Here is a 9,079-nt window from a genome sequence, read left to right as displayed (position 1 = left end):
TCCAAATTATACAATTTTTAACATTGGATGAAACTAGAGTATATCATGCATGTAAAGTTAGCCTTAAGGAAAGGAACAGATACAGAGAGATTTTTCTCATATGTGGGATGTAAAGACACACAGCAAGGTAGCAACAAAGGTTCAAGGACAATGTATGGGGAGAACTGATCCACACAGTTGAGTCAGGGGTTTGGGAGGGAGGGATTCTGGGGGTTTGGGGGAGAGGGAGGGTTTATTTTTTGAGACAATGAGGAGTGTCATGTTGTAATAATGTGTATGAGGAACCATTGTTAATTGAATTATAAATCATAGAATATTAATATTGTTTTAGACGTTTGTCTGTCTCATTTTATTCTTTTAATTTGTTTTCTCCATATGCCACATATGCATGAACTTGTATGATGCCTATCTTTCCCTGCCTGGCTTATGTCACTAAACATATTATCCTCATGTTATGCTTTTCTATACAAATAATAAGAAGATTTCACTTCATATAACTGAGTAGGATTCCATTGCTTTACACCCTTTCATTTTCAAAATTTGGGGTTTAAAACATACAAATATTGATTTTAACAATGCTCTGGTGTTTTAAAATTTTTAGTTCAGTGAAGAAAAGGTAAAGGCCCTCCCGTTGATCGTCGATTTACTCGAGCGGGCCCAGTAACGTCTCCATTGGAGACTTTGTTGTTACTGTGTTTGGCATATCGAATACTCTCGGTAGCTTGACGGGCTCTCCGAGAGTGGCAGAGGAATCGAACTCGGGTCGGTCATGTTGGCCGCTTGTAAGGCGAACGCCCTACCGCTGTGAAGAAAAATAGATTTTATTGAACAACACTTAGAAACTTGTGAAACAGGCATAGGGTGGAATGGAATATATGTTCAAGAGAGAACACTTGTTTTACAAAGCAAGCAAGGAGTGACATACAGAAAGGAAGTACGGTATTTCTTTAAGGAAGAACACAAGATTGAGGACCAAGCCCACTCTGGTAGTTTAGGAATAAGAACTTGGAGTGGTATGAACTTAACTTGTACACTTTAGGGGAGAACCTGAGTGAAACAAATAGAAGTACGTTCAGAAGAATGATAAACTGGAGTCTATACTTTGAGTGAGAAGGGTAGAGAGTTCTTTGGGGAGATCTGGACTATGGAGAACAGTAATATTATAACATTAATGATAGTATCTTACCGTGGGATTCCAAAAAAAATCTTTAAGAGTGGCGTCAGAAATGATAACATTCTTAGGTATTTGGATTTCCTGTGGAAACTACTGGAAAGCTGAGTTTATGCTCTGGATGCCTCTGCCTGAAACAAGGTCAACAAATCATGAATGAAAAATTACAAGTTACATGCATCAAGGATTCTGATCCCAGTGGAAGGCTAGCTTTTGGGTGGACAATTTCTACTGCTGGCCTGATTTAGATTCTGATCCTGGGATACGTAACAGAAAGGAGGTAGTGACAGGTATCCTTAGAAGTGAAGCCTCTGAGACAGAATTCATTCATGCCAACTTATGGGTTATCAATGTTTGCTCATGGCTGCTACCATTATAACATGCCATTCAACAATTCTGTGGTTTCAATTTACTGTGTCAATGTAAAGATGAAGTTTCTAAATGGAAGGTAAAAATCTGAGGCCCTCAAGATGATGAATTATTGGGAGGCGGGTGGAGCTGGAGCTATAGTACAGCAGGTAGGGCATTTGCCTTGCACACGGCCTACCCAGGTTAGATTCCCAGCATCCTGTATGGTCCCCCCAAGCACCGTGAGGAGTAATTCCTGACTGCAGAGCCAGGAGTAACACCTGTGCATCGTCAGGTGTGACCCAAAAATGCAAAAACAAAAAGATGATGCCTTACCTTTAGATATTTTGAAGTCAAGTAGAAACAGCCAGGAAGCTCACCAGAAAAGAGTTCTCCTGGGTCGAAAACATCATCACCTCTTGCGTGAGAGCATAGAGAAAATAACGTTTCCATTTTATGCCATGTTAAAGCAAGCCAGACATGATCTTGGAAAGTTTGTCAAAGGAAAGCATGGCTATAGGAAGGATAAGATGACAACTGAATCTTAGAGGTAAAATATACAAGTGAAGAAAAGGTCAAGAAGTAGGCGGTACGATGGCGACCAGGTATACTAAGAAAAGCATTTTTTAAAAAATAAAATGCAATGAGACATCAAAAAAGACCTTTTTAAATGTTTAAGGTCAGGGATATAACTCAGGGATAGAGCATTTGCCTTCCATTGTATGATGATCTGGGATTGATCCTTAGCATTGCAAACAGCATTATTTTTTAATTTTTAATTTCTTTCTTTCTTGCTTATTTGCTTGCTTGTTTTTCTTGTTTTTTTTTTTTGGATCGCATCTGGCTATGCATAGGGGTTATTTTTAATTTTAAAAAAATTATAATTTTTATTTTTTACCTGTGGTTTAAAATGAAATCTAAAATATTTTAGAGTAAATATATGTGAAGAAGAATAAAATTCACGGGAACTATTTAGTGTTCTTAACGATACAGCAGTCAGAATTTTGAGGTTAATTTTATGGGTAGTGCATAAATAATTTTTCCCCATTATGTGGGCTGTCTTTTTATGATGGTCACCATTTTTTCTAAGTTGCAGCAACGTCTTAGTTTAATGTAGTCTCATTTGTTTATCTTCATTTCCTCTTCCTTGGTCAGTGGTGTTTCATTCTAGAAGTTTCCCTTAGCTTTAATGTCATGGAGGGATCGTCCCACATTTTTCTCCATATATCTTAAGAATTCAGGTATGTGCTTATAATAAAGTTGTTTTGAAATTTTTATCTTTGGAGATAGCTTGAAATTCAAGTGATAGTGGTGGCATTGGAATTATAGGTGATAGTGATGGTATGTTTGATATTCTTTTTCTTTAAAAAATTTATTATAGGTAAGGTCATATATTTAAAATGGTATTAACATTTATAGTCTTGGTATAAAGTTACCTCATAGCACCACCAGCAAAGTGTCTATTACTCTTCACCCCCGTGATACTATATCAGACCCTATCCTAATAAATGCCTGTATCAGTCCTTTAGAGACCAAGTTGATGAAAATGGTACATATCTAAGTTTATGTACAAGATCCATTCTGCAAAGGTGCTACTTTGAGAATCTATCTCTAAACTGGAGCCAGTTTCAATATATCACTGTTATATATTTTTTCTTTGCTTTTGGAAGTCGTAGGAAGCAAACATTCCCTCCACAGTAGAGTTCCATTCTTGTATACTTGACAAGGAAGGAACTTGACATCATGCTCCTTATAAGATAGTTCACATGAGATGTAGGAGGGGAATAAGTCTTTGAAGTATTTGTCTGGAAAAAGCGAAAACGTGAGAGTGTGAAAGGAAGAGAAAGAGAGAGAGAGAGAGACATAAAGAGAGAGAGAGAGAGACAGAGGGGGGATAGAAAGAAAATGTCTGCCACAGAGCCTAGAGGTAGGTTGGGGAAGTTGACAGGAGGGAAACTGGGGCCATTGGTCGTGGAAAATGGGCACTGGGAGAGGGATGGGTGTTGGATTATTGTATGACTGAAACCTGATTAGGAATAGCTTTGTATCTGTATCTCATTGGTGACTCAATTTAAAAAAATAAAAAAATAAAAATATAAATAAAAACAACAAGAACAAAAAAAATTTTAAAAAGATTAGGATCAATGTTGAGGTTAAAAAATTCTTGTCATGGGAAAAGTGATTAGATATATTAAATAACCAGAGTTTATGTGAGGATGATATAGCAGCAAAGTTCTTATGTTCTTGAGGGTGAGGGTATATACTTCTCTGTTTTATCATTTATAGTAGCAGTTCATCTCTCCTTGTTTGCACACCTGAAGCAATATGACTTTTCAGTCTTTTCTCTCAAGATGTGTATTCTATTAAGTCATCTCTTTTTTCTATAACGTTTCCAGAGCTGAAGAAAACTTGTGACCACATTCAGGAGGCCCCAAGGGTACCAGCTAGAGGAAATCCAAATAAAAATACCCCACAACACATCCTGATCAAAATGACCAAAACCTTAGACAGAGACAAAATTCTGAAAGCAACAAGATCAAAGAAAGAAATCTCTTACAAAGGAGCATCCTTAAAATTTACAGCTGATTTTTCTGATGAAACCCACATGGCCTGAAAACAGTGGTGGGACATAGTGAAAAAACTCAATGAAATAAAGTTTAAATAAAAAAAAAGAATGTAGGTATGATATTGAGGTTTTTAATACATTTGATCTGACTTTGTGCCTGGCACTATAAAGAGGTCTGAGTTCAATTTTTTTTTTTTTTGCCTGTTGCTGTCCAGGTTTCCCAGCACCACTTGTTGAAGAGACTTCCTTGCTCAACTTTATATTTCTTGAGCCTTTATGAAAGATTAGGTAATAATAATCTGAGGGCCAGCGTCAGGATATTTGACTATATTCCATTGATGTGAGGCCTGTCTTTATCTGAATATCATGATATTTTGATTACTACGACTTTGTAGTAGGGTTGCAAGTTGGGGAAGCTGTTCCCTTCTTCTTTTTAACAAATATTGCTTTAGCTTTTCATGGGAGTTTATTGTTGTGTATGAGTTTCAAGAGTATTTAATCTATTTCTTTGAAAAATGTTATGGCTATCCTTATAGGAAGTGCAGTAAATCTTTATAGAGCTTTGGTGTGTATTGCCATTTTGACAGTGTTAATCCTCTCAATCCATGAGCATGGGATGTGATTCCATTTCCTAATATACTCTCTTATTTCGTGAAGTAGAGTTTTAAGGGTTTTTTTTTGTATAGTTCCTTAAAATTTTATCATTTATCACTTAACTTCCCCTTAGTCGTCGATTTGCTCGAGCGGGCGCCAGTAACATCTCCATTTGTCCCTGTCGCGTGCTAGTGTAGCCCAATGGCATCTGTTCGAACCGGGAACATGAAGGGCCTCAAACCGATCGTTCATGATCTTGACGAAGAAGTCTGACCATCTGGAAGGTGGGCGGCCACGCGGTCTTTTGACATCCCGGGGAATCCAGTCAGTAACAGCTCTAGTCCAGCGGTCGTCTTTAAATCTCATTACGTGACCAGCCCATCCAATTTTCGACAACTTGGCATAAGAGACAGCGTCCCTGATTCTTGATCGGCGAAAGATGTCAGAACTCCGGATTATCTCTCTCATTTGAGTGAAACCTGATATTCCAAGCATAGCTCTTTCTATTCTTCTTTGGGAGACCTGAATACCATTCTCATCTTGTTTGCGTAGGGCCCAGGTCTCTGAGGCATATGTTAATGCAGGAAGAACAGTGGAATCAAATAGATGTGCCCGGAGCCGGAGGTTCTTCTTCCTCTTAGCTATTTCTTCGACGTTTTTGAAGGCATTCCAAGCCGCTCTCTTCCTCCTGCACAGCTCGGGTGCCAGGTCATTTGTCATGTTGACCTCTCGACTTAGGTACACATAGCGGTTGCATTCGGAGACAGTCATTCCATTGAGAGCAAATGGGGCATCAGGAACAAGGCTGTTTCGCATAAACATTGTCTTCGTAAGATTCAGCTGTAGTCCTACCTTTCCACACTCACGGTCAAAGTCGGCCAGCATTTGTGCAGCTTGGCTGATGTTTGGTGTTATTAAAATAATGTCATCAGCAAAGTGGAGGTGGTGTAGTTGCCGAGCATCTATCTTCAGTCCCATTACGTCCCATTCCAGTCGTCGCATGATGTTCTCGAGGGTGGCACTGAAGAGTTTTGGTGAAATGGTATCACCCTGCCGCACCCCTCTCTTGACATCAACGATCACTTCTTTGTAGAATGGTGAGATCCTGCTAGTGAATCTGTAATACAGCTCACGGAGGATCCTGATGTACTGGTCTTGAATGCCCTGATTGGCTAGGGCTTCAATGACCACTTCCGTCTCAACAGAATCAAAGGCCTTGTTTAAATCAATGAACATTAAACAGCGGCATCTTGAACTCCAGAGAAACCTCAATGAGCTTGGTTATCGCGTGGATATGGTCGATGGTGCTGAATCCTTTGCGGAACCCTGCTTGCTCGTATGGTTGTCCTTCATCTAGTGTTCTGCCAATCCTATTTAGGATGACTCGAGTGAACAACTTGTAAATGACAGACAATAGGCAGATCGGGCGATAGTTGCCAATGTCATGGATGTCTCCCTTCTTGAACAGTAGTACGGTCCTGCTGGTTTTCCATTGAGACGGAAACTTGCATTCAGACAGGTAGCGAGTGAAGAGCCGAGCCAGTGTATTGATGAGTACTGACGGCAGGTTCTTCAGGTGTTCAGGTCTGACCTTGACTGGGCAGGGTGCTGTTGGTTTCTTTACCAACGAAATGGCGTGTCGGATTTCGGAAGGGAGAACTTTGGGAAGGACATATCCATCCTGTGTAATTTGGTATGTCGGCAAGTGGACATGGTTATCGAAGAGATTTGAGTAGAAGTCATGGTAATCTTCTCCATTGCCGTTCTGGAGGATGTGATGGATCCATCAGGACATCGGAGGGCAGTCATCTTGGTCTTATAGTTGGCGAAGGACAGGCGGGCGTTACGAATACTTTTCCTGGCTTCTGCCGCATCTACCAGTACTTCTGCTCTTCTCTCTTTGAGGTCTTCCTTGATCGCATCTCTGCACTGCTTTGCGAGCTCAGATGTTAGCTTGCGGTTGCCTGAGGCATGCGCCAAACCATGCTGGCAAATTAGCTCAAGAGTTTTCGAAGATAGGCCATTTTTTGTGGCTATCTCTCTCTTGGCTTTCCTCACACATTCATGGAGGTGCTGAACCAGTGGATCGTATTCCTCGTCAATGTTGTCAACAATGGCATCTTCCCATGTTGCCGCAATAGTACCAAAGTGTAGTTCCTTAACATTTTAGTTGATTCTAATATAATATACTCGATTTTCTGAGGTATTATTGTGAATGGGATTGTTTTTCTCTATCTCTTTTTTTCTCTTTCATTTGAAATATATGGGAAAGCCATGGACTACCGGATATTGATTGTGTAATATGCTACTTTACTAAACAAATCTATTGTTCCCAGGAGCTTTTTTGTAGGTTCTTTGGGATTTTCCAAGTATAGTATCATGTTATCTCCAAATAGTAAAAGCTTGAGTTCTTCCTTTTTTATATGGATGCCCTTGATATCTTTTCTTTTTACCGAAATCCTATGGCAAGTACTTCAAGTACTATGTTGAATAGGTGTGGTGAGAGTGGGTAACTTCTTTTGTGCCTAATTGTATTCTGGGATTCTAGCTCATTGATTTCTGCTCCAAACCTTTAGTTTTCTCCCAGTTGAGAATAATGCTTGCTGTGGGTTTGTGGTAGTTTGCTTTGACTAGATTGAAGAAAGTACTTTCAACTCCCATTTTCTTGAGAGTTTTTCACCATGAATGGGTGCTGGATCTCATCAAATGCTTTATCTACATCTATCGATATGATGATATGACTTTTATCTTTATTTTATTGAGATGGTGTATTCTGTTGATTGACTAGAGAATGTTAAGCCATCCTTGCATCCCCAAGATAAACCTACTTGGTCATAGTGTGTGATATTTTGTTGAGTTTCTGGATTCTCTTTGCTGGTATTTTCTTGAGAATCTGTGTATCTGTATTCATCAAGGAAATAGGTCTGTAATTTTCATTTTTTGTGGTGTCTCTGTCTGTTTTGAGTATTAGGGTGATCTTTGCCTCATAGAAGCTATTTGGGAGCATTTCTGTTTCTTCAATTTCCTGGAAAATCTTAAAAATGTTGTCAGCAGTTCCTCTTTAAAGGATTGAAATATTTCACTATTGAATCCATCTGGGCCAAGGATTCTGTTTGGGGGGATATTTTGACCATCATTTCAATTTCCTTGGTAGTGATAGGTTCAAGTATTCCAAATCTTCTTGGTTCAGCCTTGGGAGGTAATTGGAATCCATTAATTTATCAATTTGTTAAAGATTCTCTCATTTCCTGCTGCAAAGATTCTCAAAATAATCTCTGATGATCCTATGGATTTCTGTAGTTTCTATTAGGATACCCCCCTTTGCATTTCTGATTCGATTTATTAGAATTCTTTCTGTTTCTTTGAGAGGCTTCTAGAGGTTTATTGATCTTGTTTATTTTCTCAAAGAAACAGCTTTTGCTTTTATTGGTCTTCTGGATTGTATTTTGGGTTTCTAGCTCATTGATTTCTACTATAAATTTTATTATTTCCTTGCTCCAGCCTAGTTTGCACTCCTTTTGTTGGTCATTTTCCAAAATCTTGAGCTCTAATTTATTCATGTAGGCCCTTTCTTTCTTCCTGATAAATTCTGGCAGAGGTATAATCTTTCCTCTTAACACTGCTTTTGCTGTGTCCCACAAGTTCTGGTAGCTCGCGTCCTCATTCTCATTTGTTTCTGGAACCTTTTTATTTCCTCTTTGATTTCTTCTCTAAGCCAACGGTTGTTCATTCCTTCACTTAAGTAAAATATTTCCTTGCTGAGATTTATTCTGTTTGATCTATTGAGAAGTGACAAAGTAGTGTTGAAATCTCCACCTAGTACTGTTTTGCTATCAATGTTTTTCTATAAGTCTATTAGAAGTTGTTTTTAAGTATTTTGCTGGTCTGTCATTGAGCATCTACATTGAGGAGGGTGAGTTCTTTCTGATGTAAAGATCCCATGATCATGCAGAAATGACATTCACTGTCTCTTATAACCTTTAGCCTGAAGTCCATGTGGTCTGATACTAGTATGGCTACTCCAGCTTTGTGGAGGTGTTCTTTTCTTGAATACTTGTTTTCCAGCCTTTTACTTTTAGCCCATGGTTGCTTTGATTGCTCAGATATGTTTCTTGCAGGTATCAGAATGTTGGGTTCAGTGTTCTAATTCATCTTCCTATTCTGTGCCTCTGAATTGGCACATTTAGTCGATAGACATTGAGAGAGATTGTTGTTATGGGGATTTGTGCTATCTTTATGTAGAATTTTTGTACTTGTGGGAATTGCCTTAGCTTAAAGTAGCCATGTTCGTTCTTCTTGCAACAAAAATATGGAACTCTTTACAAGTTTGCATGTCATCTCTGTGCAAGGACCATGCTCATCATTGTATCATTTCAATTTTAGTATATGTGTAACCAAAC

The 9,079-nt window shown here is 38.8% G+C and overlaps 1 pseudogene; it reads right to left on the bottom strand.

Annotated features, from left to right (window-relative positions):
* Positions 1-8,982: 8,982 nt before the first annotated feature.
* On the bottom strand, positions 8,983-9,079 carry LOC130036972 (uncharacterized; annotated as a pseudogene).

This window comes from Sorex fumeus, unplaced genomic scaffold (assembly GCF_029834395.1).
Source record: "Sorex fumeus unplaced genomic scaffold, SorFum_2.1 ptg000070l, whole genome shotgun sequence".
In the NCBI taxonomy this organism is placed as follows: Eukaryota; Metazoa; Chordata; class Mammalia; order Eulipotyphla; family Soricidae; genus Sorex; species Sorex fumeus.
The sequence above is the reverse complement of the archived record's forward strand: the minus strand, read 5'-3'. Positions and strand labels throughout refer to the sequence as shown.